The 18,154-nt window shown below is 45.9% G+C and overlaps 1 protein-coding gene and 1 non-coding gene across 3 annotated transcripts in view; both read left to right on the top strand.

Moving 5' to 3' along the window:
• The window catches only part of klhl14 (kelch-like family member 14), a 215,231-nt gene that overhangs the window by 35,086 nt on the left and 161,991 nt on the right, over positions 1-18,154 (top strand). The window lies entirely within an intron of this gene.
• On the top strand, positions 9,772-9,905 carry LOC144680138 (small nucleolar RNA SNORA5). The gene has a single exon (XR_013576502.1). It is a non-coding gene; the product is annotated as a small nucleolar RNA SNORA5 (small nucleolar RNA).

Below are 18,154 nucleotides of genomic sequence, written 5' to 3' on the forward strand. Positions count from 1 at the left end.
CACCATCAGCACAGGAATGGTCCAGATCATCGTCGGCCAGCTTGAAGACTCTATTTTCAAAGCCTGTGAGGACCTTGATGTCAAGCATTCTGCCACCAGTCTGCGACCTCTTCCTTTTTTTTGTATGCCTGCATGAAAACAGATGGACAAAGTGTAAGCAGGACATCTGCCAGTCGAGATGAGAAGGATGCCTGGCATGTGTGGGTGCTGAGTGGTGCCATGAATGGGATGAGGACACGATCCACAGGGCAAATGAAGATGTGTGTAAGAGAGTGAATCGTGATGTCCCTTGAACTGGCAGTGAATGAGATCCCTGTGGATGTGTGATGGGTTTGTGAGTGTGTGAGTTGAGTGATGAGAAGAGTGACTTACCCTGGCAGAATGGAGGAGATCATTCATCCTCTTTCAGCACTGGGTGGCTGTCCTCTTTTCCAGGGCAATGGCACTGACCACCACTGCCACCGCTTCCCATGCTGGATTGGTGATCTTGCTTGCTGGTGGGGGTAGAGGACATCATGGCGGGCCTCCACAGCGTCCAGTAGCGACCAAGGGAGACGTCGTTAAATTTTCCATCCTTTGGCAGCCATGACTTTGCAGCAACTTCCGATGCCTTAGAGATTGCTGGCTCTGCGCAGGGGCATCCTTTAAATATGGCGCCCGGATTACTGAAGGCCTGAGGTGACGGCGGGGTGGGTGAATCAGAGGTCGCCCTGCTAGTGACCCAGCGTGTCTCTCGGGAATGTATTAGTAATGAGGTGGAACGCACCAGGAATGGGACAATATTGTGCAAAAAGCTGCCATAGCGGCTGGTGGGTAAAATGTCCTTTTCCCACCTGCTACTGCACTTTGTGCAAATCTGAGATGATACCGCCCTTAGACTTTTAAGTCCAAGTTATTGTTCCAATGAACATGATGTGTGTTTATATCACTCACAAGCACTGCAGTGATATTTTCATGACACATAGGCAATGGTAACAAAATCTAAAGCTTCATCAGCTAAATTACTGGGGTAATAATATCTCTTAATAGATAACTGCCATATTGTACACACTGTAACTAGAAACATACTTACATACTTTACAATAAATGCAATAAATGCTAGCCTAGCCAGTGACACCCACATCCCATGAATGAATTTAAAAACTGCTGAGCCCCAGTGATATGACAATATGTTCATAAATCATATGGAAAATGCTTTATAATCATAGCAGGCCATTAATATTGTTATAGCCATACTAGTTAAGGTAACTTAGCACAAAAGGTAACCAGAAGTAGTTCTACCATATCTTGATGTATTTAATTAACGGCCAGCCAGCGTGAAACGCGCATTGAAAGGCTCAGCCCCGCCAGCGCGGGTACGGGGAGCACTCACAGAGAGCTGCCTCAGGGAGCTGAAGAATATAAAAGCATCAAATAAAGGTTTTAAAATACAGAAAAAAATGTCCACACATAGGACTCACTCACCTAAACATATACATTATAAAAATTCCGCCCAAACATTTTTATTTTTTTAAATTAATATCGGAAACCTCATCCCACCCTTGGATGAGGTTTCCTCAAAAATGCAAAGGCCGCGTGGCTGATTCGCCCGCCCGCCTACCATAACGTTGGACAGGCAGTGAAAAATCCAGCTTAATCAATACATTAATGGCCTTAATAGACTTCTTGACTGTCAGCGGGCACACTGCCAATTCTCGCGTGCTAATATTGAGTGCTAATTTAGGCTCTGGCGTGTTGGGTGTGCACCCACACGCAGAGCAAAAAATCCTGCCCTAGGTGTAGGTTGGCAAGAGTCAAGGTTTAGGGGTGCCCAGTGGTACTCAGGGCTCCTGTTGGAGTGTAACTAGAGAAAACAGCTCATTTTACCAGAATAGAACACTGATAAGCTTCCCACCACTCGTTGGGGCATTGGCTTCCACAGTATCTGGAGCCAATAAGTTATCCAGCTATCTGTGACAGGTCTGATGCCTCTAGGAACCATTGATGAACCAAGATTACGTAGAATTACATGAGGTAGAATTTTGCAGCACAGAAATAGCCCATTCAGCCCGACAGATCTATACTGGTATTAATACTCCATATGAGCGTCAAAGCACCTTACTTCATCTTACTATAACAACAACTTATACTTAATGGCTCCTTTAATGTAATGATACATCCCAAGGCGCTTCACAGGAGCATTATAAAACAAAGTACAACATTAAGCCAAATAAGGAGATATTAGGCCAGATGATTAAAAGCCTGGTCAGAGAGGTATGATTTAAGAAGTATCTTAAAGGAGGGAAATGAGGCAGAGAGGAGGAAAGGTGTGGAGTTGGGCAGGGGGCGGTGGAATTCCAGGGCTTGGGGGCCTAAGCAAATGAAATCATGGCCACTAATGCTGGAGCAATTATACCAACACATACTTATATTCGTCCTGTACTTATCTACTTTACCATAAATATATCATTGCTATTCGCCAGGCTAGTTAATCATTAATTGGTTAGCCATGCCTCAATGATAACACTCTCAACTTTGAATTTTAAGGTTGAAGGTTCAAGCCCCACTCCAGGAAATTGAGTACAAAATGTAGGCTGACGCTCCAGTGCAATTTTGCAGGAGTACTACATTGCCTGAGGTGCCATCTTTCTGAGGAGATGTGCCCTCTTTGCCTTCTCTGGCGGATGTAAAAGATCCCATGACACTATTTTGAAGAAGAACATGGGAGTTCTCCCTGATGCTCTGGCTAATATTTATTCATCAACTAAAATCCCTAAAATAGATTATCTGATAATTATCACATTGCTTTTTGTGGGACCTTGCTGTGCACAAATTGGTTGCTGCATTTCTTACATTACAACAGAATCTACTCTTCAAAAGTACTTAATTGGTGTAAAGTGTTTAAGAATGCCCTAAGGTCATGAAAGGCACTATTTAAAATGTGAGCCTTTGAATATGCTTTGGAATACAACAGACCTCCCAATTTTGGCACTAGCCACAGATGTCAATAAGGAGGAGGGCTTTGCAGGGTCAACAGGGCTGAGTTTGCCAGTGTTGTTTCCAGTGCCTAAGTCAATGCCAGGTGGTCTGTCTGTGGTTTCATTCCTTTTTGAAGGCTTTGTAGCAGTTTGATACAACTGAGTGACTTGCTAGGCCATTGAAGAGCCAACCACATTGCTGTGGGTCTGGAGTCACATGTAGGCAGATTTCTGTTAGTGAACGAGAGATGGGTTTTTAAACAATCATTTCATGGTCATAAGACACATTATAATTCCAGATTTTTATTGAATGCAAATTCCACCATCTGCCGTGGTGGGATTCAAACCCAGGTACCCAGAGCATCACCCTGGGTCTTTGGATTACTAGCCCAGCAACAATACCATTACACCATTGCCTCCTCTTAATCTGTGCTGGTGGAGGATGGGGGCACAAAGATGTGAGGCTGCACCCTCTGAGGTCCCCTCCTCCTTCTCAGAGGTGGATGAATGTCTCCCAGTAATGGCAGCTCTCTGTTCCTGTGGTTGATCTGCGAGAGAGAATAGAATGATGAGTGTTTCTTGCCTCTCCAGACAGGAGCCCACAGAATCTGCTGCTCTTCACATCGATGTCTGCACATTGCAGGTGTTATGGTCAAGACAAGTAACTTTTTAAAAAATAAATCTGAAATCCCAGTTATTTACTAAAAGAGTGAAACTACAAGATTCCATGGTTTAAAACAGATGAATTTTTACTATACAAAGCAAACACTAAATACCAGGTTCTCCGGATTGCTCCGTGGGTCCTGGCTTCCTCCACAACCTCCATTCAGGTTCGTTTGGTTAGGCAGAACACTCTCCTCCTTCCATCCCTAGGGAAAAAGCCTTGCCCAAGTAGCCTGGAGGAGAACATGCAGGAAACCGTGGGGCCACCTTCCTTTTGCCTTGATGACAAGGAGGTCTGACTTCACCAGTTCTTCCAAGGATGCTGAGTTGAATGGTCACAGGCTTCTTGCAGGCATGAGTGGTGCAGCAAAGGTGGGCTCAACCAGGGCTCCGTGCTGGCAAATCTTTTAAACATGTTGCCAGCATATCCGCTGACAATGCAGCCGCTGCCTCAATCCCCTCCTTCAGCCACTGAGTGCTCGGCCACCCTGCCTGCCTTGTTAACTTACTGTCTGGTGCAAAGTCATTCCTGAAGTGGGAATAGCAGAAAAAGGGTGAGCACCCTGTGAAAGAACAACATGGAACAAGTGAAAGATGGCTCTGTTGGGGGTGGGGTGGGGAGAGGGGGCGGTGGTTGGGGAAAAAAGATAGAAAAAGGGATAAAAAGGGGGATAAAAAAGGGGTTAAAACAATGAATAAATGAATAAAAATAAAAATAAACTTAAAGGAATAAAAAAGGGGTGAAGAGAGTGTTCATGGTCTGAAGTTGTTGAACTCAATGTTAAGTCCAGAAGGCTGTAAAGTGCCTAGTCGGAAGATGAGGTGCTGTTCCTCCAGTTCGCGTTGGGCTTCACTGGAACATTGCAGCAGGCCAAGGATGGACATGTAGGCATGAGAGCAGGGTGGTGTGTTGAAATGGCAAGCCTGAGGCATACTTGCGGACAGACCAAGGTGTTCTGCAAAGTGGTCACCCAGTCTGTGTTTGGTCTCCCCAATGTAGAGGAGGTCGCATTGGGAGCAGCGAATGCAGTAGATCAAATTGAAGGAAGTGCAAGTGAAGCACTGCTTCACCTGAAAGGAGTGTTTGGGCCCTTGGACGGTGAGGAGAGAAGAGGTAAAGGAGCAAGTGTTGCACCTTCTGTGATTGCATGGGAAGGTGCCGTGGCAGGGGGATGAGATGTTGGGGGTGATGGAGGAGTGGACCAGGGTGGCCCGGAGAGAATGGTCCCTATGGAATGCCACCACGGGTGGGTGAGAGGAAGATGTGTTTGGTGGTGGCATCATGCTGGAGTTGGCGGAAATGGCGGAGGGTGATCCTTTGAATACGGAGGCTGGCAGCATGAAAAGTGAGGACAAGGGGGACCCTATCATGGTTCTGGGAGGGAGAGAAAGGTGTGAAGGCAGAGGCATGGGAGATGGGTCGGACACAGTTGAGGGCCCTGTCAACCACAGTGTGTGAGAAGCCTGGTTACGGAAGAAGGAAGACATGTCAGAAGCACCGTTTTGGAAAGTGGCATCATCGGAACAGATGTGATGGAGTCGAAGGAACTTGGAGAATGGAATGGAACCCTTACAGGAAGCAGGGTGTGAGGAGCTGTAGTTCAAGGTAGCTGTGGGAGTCGATGGGAGTTGAGTCAATGAATATTGGTGGACAGTCTATCACCAGAAATTGAGTCAGAGAAGTCAAGGAAGGGAAGGGAAGTGTCGGAGATGGACCATGTGAAGGTGATAGAGGGGTGGAAATTGGAAGTAAAATTGATAAATTTTTCCAGGTCCAGACGAGAGCATGAAATGGCATCGAAACAGTCATCGATGTACCAAAAAAAGAATTGTGGGAGGGGGCCTGAGTAGGAACAGAACAGGGAATATTCTAAATACCCCATAAAGAGACAGGCATAAATGGGGACCATGTGGGCACCCAGAGCCACAACTTTTATTTGGATGAAGTGAGACAAGTTTAAGGAGAAATTGTTCAGTGAGAGAACAAGTTCAGCCAGATGGAGGAGAGGAGTGGTGGATGGGGATTGTTCGGGCCTCTGTTCAAGGAAGGAGTGGAAAGCCCTCAGACCATCCTGGTGGAGGATGGAGGTGTAGAGGGATTGGACGTCCATGGTGAAGAGGAGGCGGTTGGGGCCAGGGAACTGGAAATTGTTCATATGACGTAGTGCATCAGAGGAATTGCAGGTGTAGGTGGGAAGAGACTGAACAAGGGGAGAGAGAACAGAGTCAAGATAGGAAGAAATGAGTTCCGTGGGGCAGAAACAGGCTGAAACGATCATTCTACCGGGACAGTCCTGTTTGTGGATTTTGGGAAGGAGGTAGAAGCGGGCTGTGTGGGGTTGGGAGACCCTGAGGTTGGAAGCTGTGGAGGGAAGATTTCCAGAGCAGATGAGGTCAGGGACAGTCCTGGAAACAATGACTTGATGTTCAGTGGTGGGGTCATGGTCCAGGGGGAGGTAGGAAGAAGTGTCTGAGAGTTGGCGCTCAGCCTCTGCGAGGTAGAGGTCAGTACGCCAGACAACAACAGCACCACCCTTGTCGGCAGGTTTGATAACAATGTCGGGGTTGGACCTAAGAGAATAGAGTGCAGCAAGTTCAGAAGGAGACAGGTTAGAGTGGGTGAGAGGAGCAGAGAAATTGAGACAGCCAATGTCACACCAACAGTTCTCAATGAAAAGATCAAGAGCAGGTAAGAGGCCAGAGGGAGGGGTTCAGGTGAAGGGAGAATACTGGATGTGGGTGAAAGGGTCCGTTGAACAGGGGGAGGACTCCTGCTCAAAGAAGTGAGCGCGGAGACGAAGGCGACGGAAAAAAAGTTCAGCATCGTGCCGAGCCCGAAATTCACTGACATGAGGGAGCAAGGGTATGAAATGGAGTGCTTTGCTGAGTACTGAACGTTCAGCATCAGAGAGGGGAAGGTCAGAGGATATTGTGAATACATGGCAAGAAACGGGGTCAGAAGGATGGGAAGGGGTGGAGCGTCCTGGATGGGCGTTGGTATTGATAAGTTGTTGGAGCTTGCGTTCCTTAACACCTGAAAGGAAAAGCAAAAATTTCTTGTTAAGGCGTCGGATGAGACGAAGAATAAAATGAAACTGGGGACAAGGACAGTTTTGAGGTAGGAAGAGTCGGTGCTGCTGGGGAAGAGAGGTCGAGTGTGTTCATATGGCGGTGCATGGCGCTGAGTGTGGATCTCAGGATGCCGTGAGAACAGCAGTCCGATGAACATTGTATGCCCTGGAGATACCTGTAATCCTGGGTGGATTCGAAACGTGAGGGATGGAACTTCAGTTGGAATCCATGTGGGGTAAGTCGGAGACAGAAGCAGTCACTGAGGAAGGAAATATGGTTGTGAAGGCGAGTTTTGGTGTCAAACACCAGGAGGGAAATGGAAAGCAGTGAAGGTGAATAGGGCGAAAGAGACAAACAGAAATCCTGTTGGAGAGAAAAGCAGCACTTCTTCAAGGTAGGCATTCCTGGAAGAAAAGTGGTAGTGAATTAAACACTAAGATAAAAGCAAAATACTGCGGATGCTGGAAATCTGAAATAAAAACAGAAAATCCTGGGAAAACTCAGCAGGGTTAAGGCAACAATCACATAAGCCGTGATCTTATTGAATGGCGGGACATGTTTAAGGGGCCAAATGGCGTACTCCTGCTCCTATTTCTTATATTCTTATGTTCTTATGACACTCAGACAATTCCGCTGTTTCATTATTTTGCTGTTTTATCGTTTTACCAAAACCATTTATCAATAATAAATGGTACACAAACTTTTTAAACCCAATTATGCTGGTGCCTTTTTTAATGAAAAGCTTCAAATATTGAAAAACATTAAATTTGATGAAACTGAAAGAATGCTAAAAGTAAAACTGAAGTACATTAAAAAGCTGAGCACTTAAAGCTAAAGGGCACAATAGCCAACATTTAAATGAAAGCAGACAATACAGGACTGCTGGTATCATTTGATTCACAATGTAAAAAACAGACCAGAGCTACATCCAGAATACCAGCACTGTAGCTACATGGAATCATGAGAGAAACATTGCTTTCCTTATGTATCTAAATACCATTTCACATCTGTCCTTAAACAAAAAAGAAAGCAACTTGGGAAGGGAGAAATCAAATAGTTAAAAAAAAGGGTAAAAAGGAGTCAGTCATCCATTACAATAGCATGATGGCTGAAGCGAGAAGTATTGTCCTGTTTGGCTTTGTGTCAGGTTCTGTGTGGTGCATATTTCTTGAAAAGAGTACTTTTTCATGGCATTTTAAGACATTTTATTGAAAGATAATGTTTTCTCGAAACAGTAGGGAACGTTGACATTTTACTCATACATTTTGCCGGATACTTTTATGTCTCTGTCATAGCAATTATAAATATTTTAAACACTTTGTTCACATGGGTAGGCCCAATGGTGTAGCCATCAACAGTTCTAACAGACAGACTATTGTATGCATGGGAACCAGAGTGCCAGTGATTTCCTTTCAGATAGTTTGCCCAAGAATGTTTTTACCTCAGGCAGTGCTGGATGCTTGGGATCCACAACCATCTGAGTTTGTCCGCAATCACGCTTTTTGGCATTCTTAAAGGTACAGTGACATTTTCTTTCATTAGTAATTCAGTTAAAATGCGTTGTTACTTTGGGACAAAAGGCTAATGAAGGCTAGCTGAAAAAAAGTTTTCAAGGCGACAGTAGGGAACTGAAAGCAAAAGTTGCCAGTTATCCTTGCATTGTCTAAATTATACATATAGGGCAGGATCTAAGAGTCATACGGACTCAAAACGTTAACTGTGTTCCTCTCCGCAGATGCTGCCAGACCTGTTGAGTTTCTCCAGGTATTTTTATTTTTATTTTTGTTTAGGATTTTCTCCTCGTTGGGCGGGTGCAGCAGGAGGGCCCAGGAGCGGCCGCGAAACGGTCCACAGCCTGCGATCAGGCCCCGACTGCAATTTCATGTTGGCCGGCCAATTAATGGCCAGCCAGCATGAAATGTGCATTGAGAGCCTCAGCGCTGCCAAGATAGGGATGGGAGGAGTGTGAGTGCTGAAGTTTGCACATGCGCGAGGGTGCGCTCACCGAAAGCTCCCTGAAGGCATAGAGCTGCCTCAGGGAGTTGAAGATTTTTAAAATGAAAAATGAATATTTCACAAATAATATAAACTTGTCCCCACATGTGACTCAGCCACATGAAGAGGGACATGTTAAAACTGAGTTTGAAAATATTTTATTTTTTTTAAATTCATGTTTGGAAACCTCATCCCGCCCGTTGCTAAAAATGCAAAAGCTGCCTGCCTTATTCGCCTACCCGCCAACCATAAGGTTGGATGGGCAGCGAAAAATTCTGCTTAATTAGCTGCTTAAGGGCCTTAATAGGCCTCTCAACTGTCGGCGGGAGCGCTGCCGACTCTCACACGCGCCCGCCAAGTGAAATATCACACGTGCGTGATGAAATTGGGACGCTCGCCCAACGTCATCGCACTCTATTTCATGCTCAGGCGCCCACATGCCGAGCTGAAAATCCATAATTATGTGAATAACTACTTAAAGTTTTCTAAATAATTTTTAAAACTGAATAAATCTTAAAACATTATGATAAGATTTATTCTTTTTCTCATTTTTTAGGGTTCTGAAAAATTTCCAGTTACACTGATTTCTTTGGCCTTCAATAGTTGGTGAGCTTGGGGTAATCAAGAGCTACAGAAGTGGTCTAACAGATTGTGTCAACCTTATTAGTACTTTATAAGGCCACCTATTATGCTTACCACCAGTGAAGAGGAGCTAGTCCCTTACCCTAGCTAACTAAAATCTCTATCAGGATTGGAATGTGAGAAAAGTGCATCTGGAACCATATTGCAGACTTTAGATTCTGATGTCATAGGCTGAATTTTACCAGCCTCCAGGAGACAGGTAGAAAGGCGGGGAAAGGGCCTGAAAAATCATGGGGAGGCGAATCGGATCGGCTGACCGACACGGTCCGGCCGTCAGGGTATTTTACCAATGGCAGGTCAGGCTGCCCACCTCAAGGAAATGGCCAGCTAATTTCCATAATCGAAGGCCTTATTAAAGGAAGGAAGAAAGACTTGCATTTATAAAGTGCTTTTTTTGACCACTGGATGTCTCTAAGTGCATTACAGTCATTGAAGTACTTTTTGAAGCGCAGTCAATGTTGTAAAGCAGGAAACACAGTAACCAATACACGCACAGCAAGCTCCCACAAAAAGCAGTGACCAGATGAGCTGCTTTCTGTGATGTTGATTGAGGGATAAATATTGGCCGAGACACCAGGGATAACTTTCTTACTCTTCTATGAAATAGTGCCATGAAATCTTTTGCATTCCCCGGAGCAGGCAAATTGGGCCTCAACTTAACTATCATCCTACAGTTCTTATGATCCCCATAGAGACTGATAACTTTTAAAAAGCAATTTGAATTCCTAGTGATCAATTCAAAGGGTCACACAACCAGATTTCATATTTTAAGACTTTTAATGTAACAAACAAACTAAAATCAACATTGACTAAATATTACTTTATAGGCAGCTAATACACTAAACTGATGATGATGATGATGATGGCTGTCCTTCAAGTTCGAAGAAAACGATGAATGTTCAGACTCATCAATGATGATCATGGAGATGGTTATGTAGTCCCAGTCTGAATGCACAGAGTTGGAAATAGTTGGGTTTTTGGAACTCATATGTTGTGATATGGATAGATGCTGTTCTATGACGCTGTTCACGAGCAGCAATAATACGTTGATGTCGATCCTTTTCAAAAGTGACAGAAGCTCTATAGATCAGGGCTTTTCAGCAAGTTCCTTCTTGTGCTCATTCTTCCAGCTCATTAGGCTTGATGTTGCACCACTTCAGATTTCCCTTAAGCATGTCTTTGTAGTGCTTGTGCAGCCGAACTTGGTTTCCTTTGCCAGATGCTAGCTCTCCATACAGCAGCTGTCTCAGAATGCAATGGCCTATCATTATAATTACATGCTCTACCCAGCGCAGTGGAGGTCTCAGGAGCATTGCCTCAGTACATGTTGTCTGGGCTCAGTCTAAGATTTTGAGGTTTGGGATGTGGTCTTGCCAGCGGGTGCCGAGGATGGAGCGAAGAATATACATGTGAAATTGTTCCAGCTGCCTTATGTGTTTGCGGTATAAAGTCCAGGACTCACAGCCATAGAGGAGGAAAGCAATGACAAAAGCATTGTACATCTTGACCTTCATGGACAGTCTAATGCTGTGGTGTTTTACTACATTGGTACAAAGCCTTCTGAGTGCTTGGCTCACCTTGATGATCCTAGCTGATATCTCATTATCAAGCGAACCGACATTGGAGATAATGGTATTTGAAGCTATCAACATTCTTCAGCTTTGTATCATCGATGGAGATGTCTGGTTGAACAATGCTGGAATTTGGAAAGGGCTGGTATAGAGCCTCAGTCTTTCCAACAGCTTTGAAACCTCTGAAAATCTGTCAACCATGATCCGTAAATCTCTCATTTTGTGAGCCATTACAGACTCCCTGGATAAGTTTCTCAGAAGCTTTGGTTTTTGCATTGAGATGTTTCAGGTCAAAGAGTGAGCCAGAGATACCACTCCCTTCTGACAGAAGGACACAGGTAAAGAACAGGTTAAAGAGATAAATGCCAAATACTGTAGATTCTGGAAATCTGAAATAATAACAGAAAATGGTGGAAAAACTCAGCAGGTCTGGCAGCACCTGTGGAGAGAGAAACAGAGTTAACATTTTGAGTCACTGTGACTTTTCTTCAGAGATGAAGAGAGGTAGAAATGTGATGGATTTTACACAGTGGAAGAGGTGGGTGGAGCAGTTGGAGCAAAATAGAAAGTCAGGAATAGGTGAGGGCTCAGGAGAGATTTGACAAAAATGTCATGGACACAAGGCCCACCGACTCCCACAGCTACCTCAACTGCAGCTCCTCATACCCGACTTCCTGTAAGGTCTCCATCCCATTGTCCCAGTTCCTCCGCCTCAGTTGCATCTATTCTGATGAGGCTACCTTCCAAAACGATGCTTCTGATAGGCCTTCATTTTTCCTGAGCCGAGGTTTCCCTCCCATTGTGGTTGACAGGGTCCTCAACCATGTCCAACCCATCTCCCGCACTTCTAACCTCACCCCTTCCTCTCTCTCCCTTTGTCCTCACTTTTCACCCACCAGTTTCCGCATCCAAAGGATCATCCTCTGCCACTTCCACCAACTCCAGCATGATGCCACCACTAAACACATCTTCCCTTCAACCCCACCTCCCATTGGCATTCCATAGGGACTGTTCCCTCCATGACAACCTGGTCCACTCTTCCATCACACCCAACACTTCATCCCCTTCCCACTGCACCTTCCCATGCAATCACAGAAGGTGTAACATCTGCTCCTTCACCTCCTTCCTCCTCACTGCCCAAGATCCCAAACACTCTTTTCAGGTGAAGCAGCGATTCACTTGCACCTCTTTCAATTTAGTCTACTGCAGTCGATGCTCACAATGCGATCTTCTCTACATTGGGGCGACTAAGTGCACAACGGGTGACTGCTCTGCGGAACACCTTCGCTCAGCATGACCCAGGCCATCCTGTCATTTGCCATTTCAATTCACCATCTTGCTCTCATATCCACATTTCCACCCTTGGCCTGTGCAGTGTTCTACTGAAGCCCAATGCAAACTGGAGGAAGAGCACCTCATCTTCTGTTAGGCACTTCACACTTCACAGCCTTCTGGACTCAACAACTTCAGACCATGAGTGCTGTCCTCCATTTTGATCATTGCTCTGTAATGTTTTTCCCAACCTCCTCCCCCCACAGGGCCATCTGCATCTTCTTATGTTTTGCTTTCAGAAAGCACTGACCCTTGATTTGCTATTAACACATTCTGCTATCTGAGCTTTATGCCATTATTAGCACCTTCTTTAGTCTTTAACACAACCATTAACACTCCCTTTGTCTTGTGCTCATGATATCTTTGTCAAATCTCTCCTGATCTCCCACCTACCCCTGACCTATTTTTCTCCACCCCCTCTCTTCCACAGTATAAAATCCATCACAGTTCTACCGCTCTTCATCTCTGAAGAAAAGTAATATGGACTGGAAATGTTAACTCTGTTTCTCTGTCCACAAATGCTGCCAGACCTGCTGAGTTTTTCCAGCATTTTATGTTTTTAGAACAGGTTAAAGAGGACTGGTGCTAGAATGCAGTCCTGCTTCACTCTATTCGAGATCTCAAAGGGAGCTGATGATTCACCATTTAAAAGGACCTGGCCCGTCATTCCATGACCTTGACAAATATTTTGGCCAACCACGCCGTTCCAGGATTGTCCAAAGTGATTCCCTGTTGACTGTGTCAAAGGCCTTTGTGAGGTCAATGAAAATAAGTAAAGGGCCATGTCCTGCTTGAGGCTTTCTTCTTGGATCTGTCTCACAGTGAACATCATATCCACTGTGTTGTGACCTGGTCAAAAGCCACCCTGAATCTCAGGTAGGTTTGTTTCAGCCATGATGATAAGCCTGTTCAAGATGATGCAAGAAAAGATCTTTCCTGCTATGAACATAAGTAAGATACCTCTGTAGCTGCTGCACTCTGCTTGCTGCCTTTGCTTTTGTAGAGAACAACAGTTGTGGCATCGCAAAAGTCATTTGGCAGCTTTTCTTCATTCCAAATGCGCAAGAAGATATCATGGAAGACCTCTATCGAGTCAGGGCCTGCTGCTTTGAAAATTTCCACTGGGATTCCATCTTTTTCTGAAGCCTTGCCTGAGTTCATCTGCTTAATGGCTTTCTTGACCTCATCAACAGAAGGAGGCAAGTCAAGCTCGTCAAGGACTGGTTGCTGAGGAATCTGGTTGAGGGCTGTGGGGTTGCCGATAGATGGTCTGTTCAGCAGGCTGCTGAAGTGTTCCACCCACCTGTCTCTTACTTCTGCCTGGTTTTTAATCAAGGACAACCCATTGGCCAAGAGCAATGGTGCGGAGCCTGTCCTAGAAGGTCCATATATAGACTTGGTAGAACTGAAGAACTTTTTGAGTTTTGAATTGACATGTTGTTGTAATTCTTCAGCTTTAATTTCCCACCACCTGTCCTGCATCACACGCAGCTCTCTCTGAACTTAGTTCTTCAGGTGTTGAAACATGTCTCTTTTGGAGGTGGAGGTTAGATCGTTCTGCCACTTCATATATGCTCTATTTTGGCCTGCAAGATTTGAGAGATGTTTTCGTCATTTTCATCGAACCAATCCTGGCACACTTGCTTCTTCGGTCCAAGAACTGTTTCAGTGACAATGGCTGGAATTTAACCCCTGCCCCCACCACTCCACTCCATTGGCTTCGGGCAACATGGTGGGCATGAACAGACAATATGGCGAGAAAGCCAAAAATCGGTTTTACACCGTCCTGAAACCAGTTTGCAATCGTCCACTTTGCTCCATGGATGTCGGGAACATCATTTTAATATACTTGCATCTAATTATAGCCCTGCTTGCGGATCATCCGATCACGCCGACGTGTTTCACAACTATACATAAGTGATGTGCACCTGGCGAGCTGCACTTCGCTCGGGACTTCGAGGCTTGTTAGCCGACCTTGCTTTGGGAAGCACTCACGCTTATTAGCACTAGGCTTTGCTGGCAGCACCGCATCACCCTTAGGTAGGCTCACGGGCAGATCTCTACCTACCAGACCCGCCATAAGGCGGGGGTGGCATTTCAACAGCTGCAGGGCTTGCTTGGGGAATGGGGAGAAGTGGCCTCAGGCAAAGGAAGAGGCTGCAGGGTGAAGGCTGTACTGGGAAAGGGGCTATCCCAGGGTGTGTGTGAGGGGCACATATTGATCTGTGCAAGTGGCCTCAAGACGGTGAGGACTGAGGAGGCAGCCTCCAGATGAGATGAAGCCAGATGGAGATGTGAAGGTGTGTGTGAGAAAGTGAGTGGTGATGTTCCTTGAGCTGGCAGTGAGTGAGATGCCAGTGAACATGATGGTCTTGTGAGTGTGTGAGTTCAGAGTGATGAGATGGTTGCCTTACCCTGGCGGCACAGATTACATCATTCATCAATTTTCTGCACTGGATGGCCGATTCTTGTGTGTAGCATTGGCACTGACCACCTCTGCCAATGCTGCTACCCAGAGTGGTAACACTGATGGGCCTCCTGCGACCAGAGCTGGGGTGGAGGACATTGCAGTGGGCCTCCACAGTGTCCAGAAGGTGTCTCAGGGATGCGACACTGAATCGGGAGGGTTGCACTATTCTTGGCTTTTGGGGTGATGTCTTCACCGGTGCCCTCCTGGGGTCTAAGCACTGGGAAGTGTGCATGCAGCTGCAGTGTAAGTATGGCACCCTGCGTGAGGACGCAGCAAGGAAATGGCGTGGCAGGCAAATCAGAGGCTGCCCACTAGTGAGATGGCGCATTTCCTATGGTTGAATAATTAATGAGGCTGAAATGGGACAATATGGTGTGAAAAGTCGCCATTGCAGTTGGCAGGTAAAATGTCTTTCTTCCTGTCCGCTACCGTACTTAGTGCAAATCTGGGACAATTTCGCCCAGAGCAGTGGCACCACGGCTGGCTCTGTTGTTCAGCAGGGGGAGGGGGGGGGGGTCAAAGCACAGAAGAACAATTGTCATAGGGGACTCTATAGTCAGGAGCTCAGATAGGCGCTTTTGTGGTCGTGAAAGAGACACCAGGATGGTATGTTGCCTCCCTGGTGTCAGGGTGATGTCTCTGATCAGGTACGGGACATTCTGAAGGGGGAGAGAGAACAGCCAGAGGTCGTGGTACACATTGGTCCTAACGACATAGGCAGGAAGAGTGACGAGGTCCTGCAGCGGGAGTTCAGGGAGTTAGGCAGAAAGTTAAAAAACAGGACATCTAGGGTTGTAATCTCAGGATTACTCCCTGTGCCATGTGCCAGTGAGGCTAGAAATAGGAAGATAGTGCAGCTAAACACGTGGCTGAACAGATGGTGTAGGAGGGAGGGTTTCCGATATCTGGATCATTGGGATCTCTTCCGGGACAGGTGGGACCTGTACAAGAAGGACGGGTTGCATCTAAACTGGAGGGGAACCAATATCCTGGCTGCGAGGTTTGCTAGTGTCACTCGGGGGGGTTTAAACTAGTATGGCAGGGAGGTGGGAACCAGAGCAATAGGTCAGCAGGTGAAATAAATGACTGGGAACTTGTGAATATGGCCAGTAGGACTAAGAGGAAGAGCAGGCAGGGAGAAATTACTGAACACAGTGGGACTGGGGGTCTGAAATGCATTTGTTTCAATGCGAGAAGTATAACAGGCAAGGCAGATGAGCTTAGAGCTTGGATTAGTACTTGGGACTATGATGTTATTGCTATTACAGAGACTTGGTTGAAGGATGGACAGGATTGGCAGATAAATATTCCAGGATTTAGATGTTTCAGGCAGGATAGAGAGGGATGTCGAAGAGGTGGGGGAGTTGCACTGCTGGTTAAGGAGAATATCACAGCTGTACGACAGGAGGACACCTCGGTGGGCTCATGCAGCGAGGCAATATGAGTAGAGCTCCGGAATAGGAAGGGTGCAGTCACAATGTCGGGGGTTTACTATAGGCCTCCCAATTGCCGGCGGGAGATTGAGGAACAGTTATGTAGGCAGATTTTGGAAAGATGTAAAAGCAATAGGGTTGTTGTGGTGGGTGATTTTAACTTTCCCTATATTGACTTGGAATCAGTTAGTGCTAGGGGCTTGGATGGTGCAGAATTTGTAAGTTGCATCCAGGAGGGCTTCCTGAGACGATATATAGATAGTCCAACTAGGGAAGGGGCAATACTGGACCTGGTATTAGGAAATGAACCCGGCCAGGTGGTTGAAGTTTCAGTAGAGAAGCATTTCGGGAAAAGTGACCATAATTCAGTAAGTTTCAAGGTACTGGTGCACAAGGATAACAGGAGTCCTCGGGTTAAGGTGCTTAATTGGGGGAAGGCTAATTATAACAATATTAGGCAGGAATTGAGGAATCTAGAGTGGAGGTGGATGTTTGAGGGCAAATCAACAACTGACATGTGGGAGGCTTTCAAACATCAATTGATAAGAATTCAGGACCGGCATGTTCCTGCTAGGATGAAGGATAAGTATGGCAAGTTTCAGGAACCTTGGATAATGAAGGATATTGTGAGATTAGTCAAAAAGAAAAGGGAAGCATTCATAAGGGCTAGAAGGCTGGGAACAGATGAAGCCCGTGGAGAATATAAAGAAGGTAGGAAGAAGCTTAAGCAAGGAGTCAGGAGGGCTAAAAGGGGCCATGAAAAGTCATTGGCAACCAGGATTAAGGAAAATCCCAAGGTCTTTTATACATATGTAAAAAGCAAGAGGGTAGCCAGGGAAAGGGTAGGCCCGCTCAGGGACAGAGGTGGGAATCTGTGTGTGGAGCCAGAAGAAATGGGAAAGATACTAAATGAATACTTCTCATCAGTATTCACCAAAGGGAAGGACTTAGTGGTCGATTTGTCCAGGGAAGAGTGTGTAGATAGCCTGGATCATGTTGAGATCAAAAAAGAGGAGGTGTTAGGTGTCTTGAAGAATATTAAGGTGGATAAGTCCCCAGGGCCAGATGGGATCTACCCCAGAGTACTGAGGGAGCAAAGGGAGGAGATTGCTGGGGCCTTGACAGAAATCTTTGTATCCTCACTGGCTATGGGTGAGGTCCCAGAGGACTGGAGAATGGCCAAGGTTGTTGCATTGTTTAAGAAGGGTAGCAGGGGTAATCCAGGAAATTATAGGCCGGTGAGCCTTACATCAGTTGTAGGGAAATTATTGGAGAAGATTCTTCATGACAGAATTTACTACCATTTGGAAGCAAACGGGCGTATTAGTGAGAGGCAGCATGGTTTTGTGAAGGGGAGGTTATGTCTCACTAACTTGATCGGGTTTTTCGAGAAAGTGACAAAGATGATCAATGATGGAAGGGCAGTGGATGTTATATACATGGATTTCTGTAAGGCCTTTGACAGGGTCCCTCATGGCAGACTGATACAGAAGATAAAGTCGCACGGGATCAGAGGTGAGCTGGCAAGATGGATACAGAATTGGTTTGGTCATAGAAGACAGAGTGGAAGGGTGGAAGCAGTGGAAGGGTGCTTTTCTGAATGGAGAGCTGTGACTAGTGGTGTTTTGCAGGGATCAGTGCTGGGACCTTTGCTGTTTGCAGTATACATAAATGATTTGGAGGAAAATGTAACTGGGCTAATTAGTAAGTTTGCAGATGAAACTAAGGTTGGAGGAGTTGCAGATAGTGAAGAGGATTGTCAAAGGATACAACGGGATATAGATTGGTTGGAGACTTGGGCGGAGAAATGGCAGATGGAGTTTAATCCGGACAAATGCGAGGTAATGCATTTTGGAAGGTCTAATACAGGTAGGAATTATACAGTAAATGGCAGAACCCTTAAGTGCATCGACGGGCAGAGGGATCTGGGTGTACAGGTCCACAGGTCAGTGAAAGTGGCAACGCAGGTGGATAAGGTAGTCAGGAAGGCATATGGCATGCTTGCCTTCATCGGCAGGG

This window comes from Cetorhinus maximus, chromosome 4, assembly GCF_964194155.1.
Source record: "Cetorhinus maximus chromosome 4, sCetMax3.hap1.1, whole genome shotgun sequence".
Classification (NCBI taxonomy): domain Eukaryota; kingdom Metazoa; phylum Chordata; class Chondrichthyes; order Lamniformes; family Cetorhinidae; genus Cetorhinus; species Cetorhinus maximus.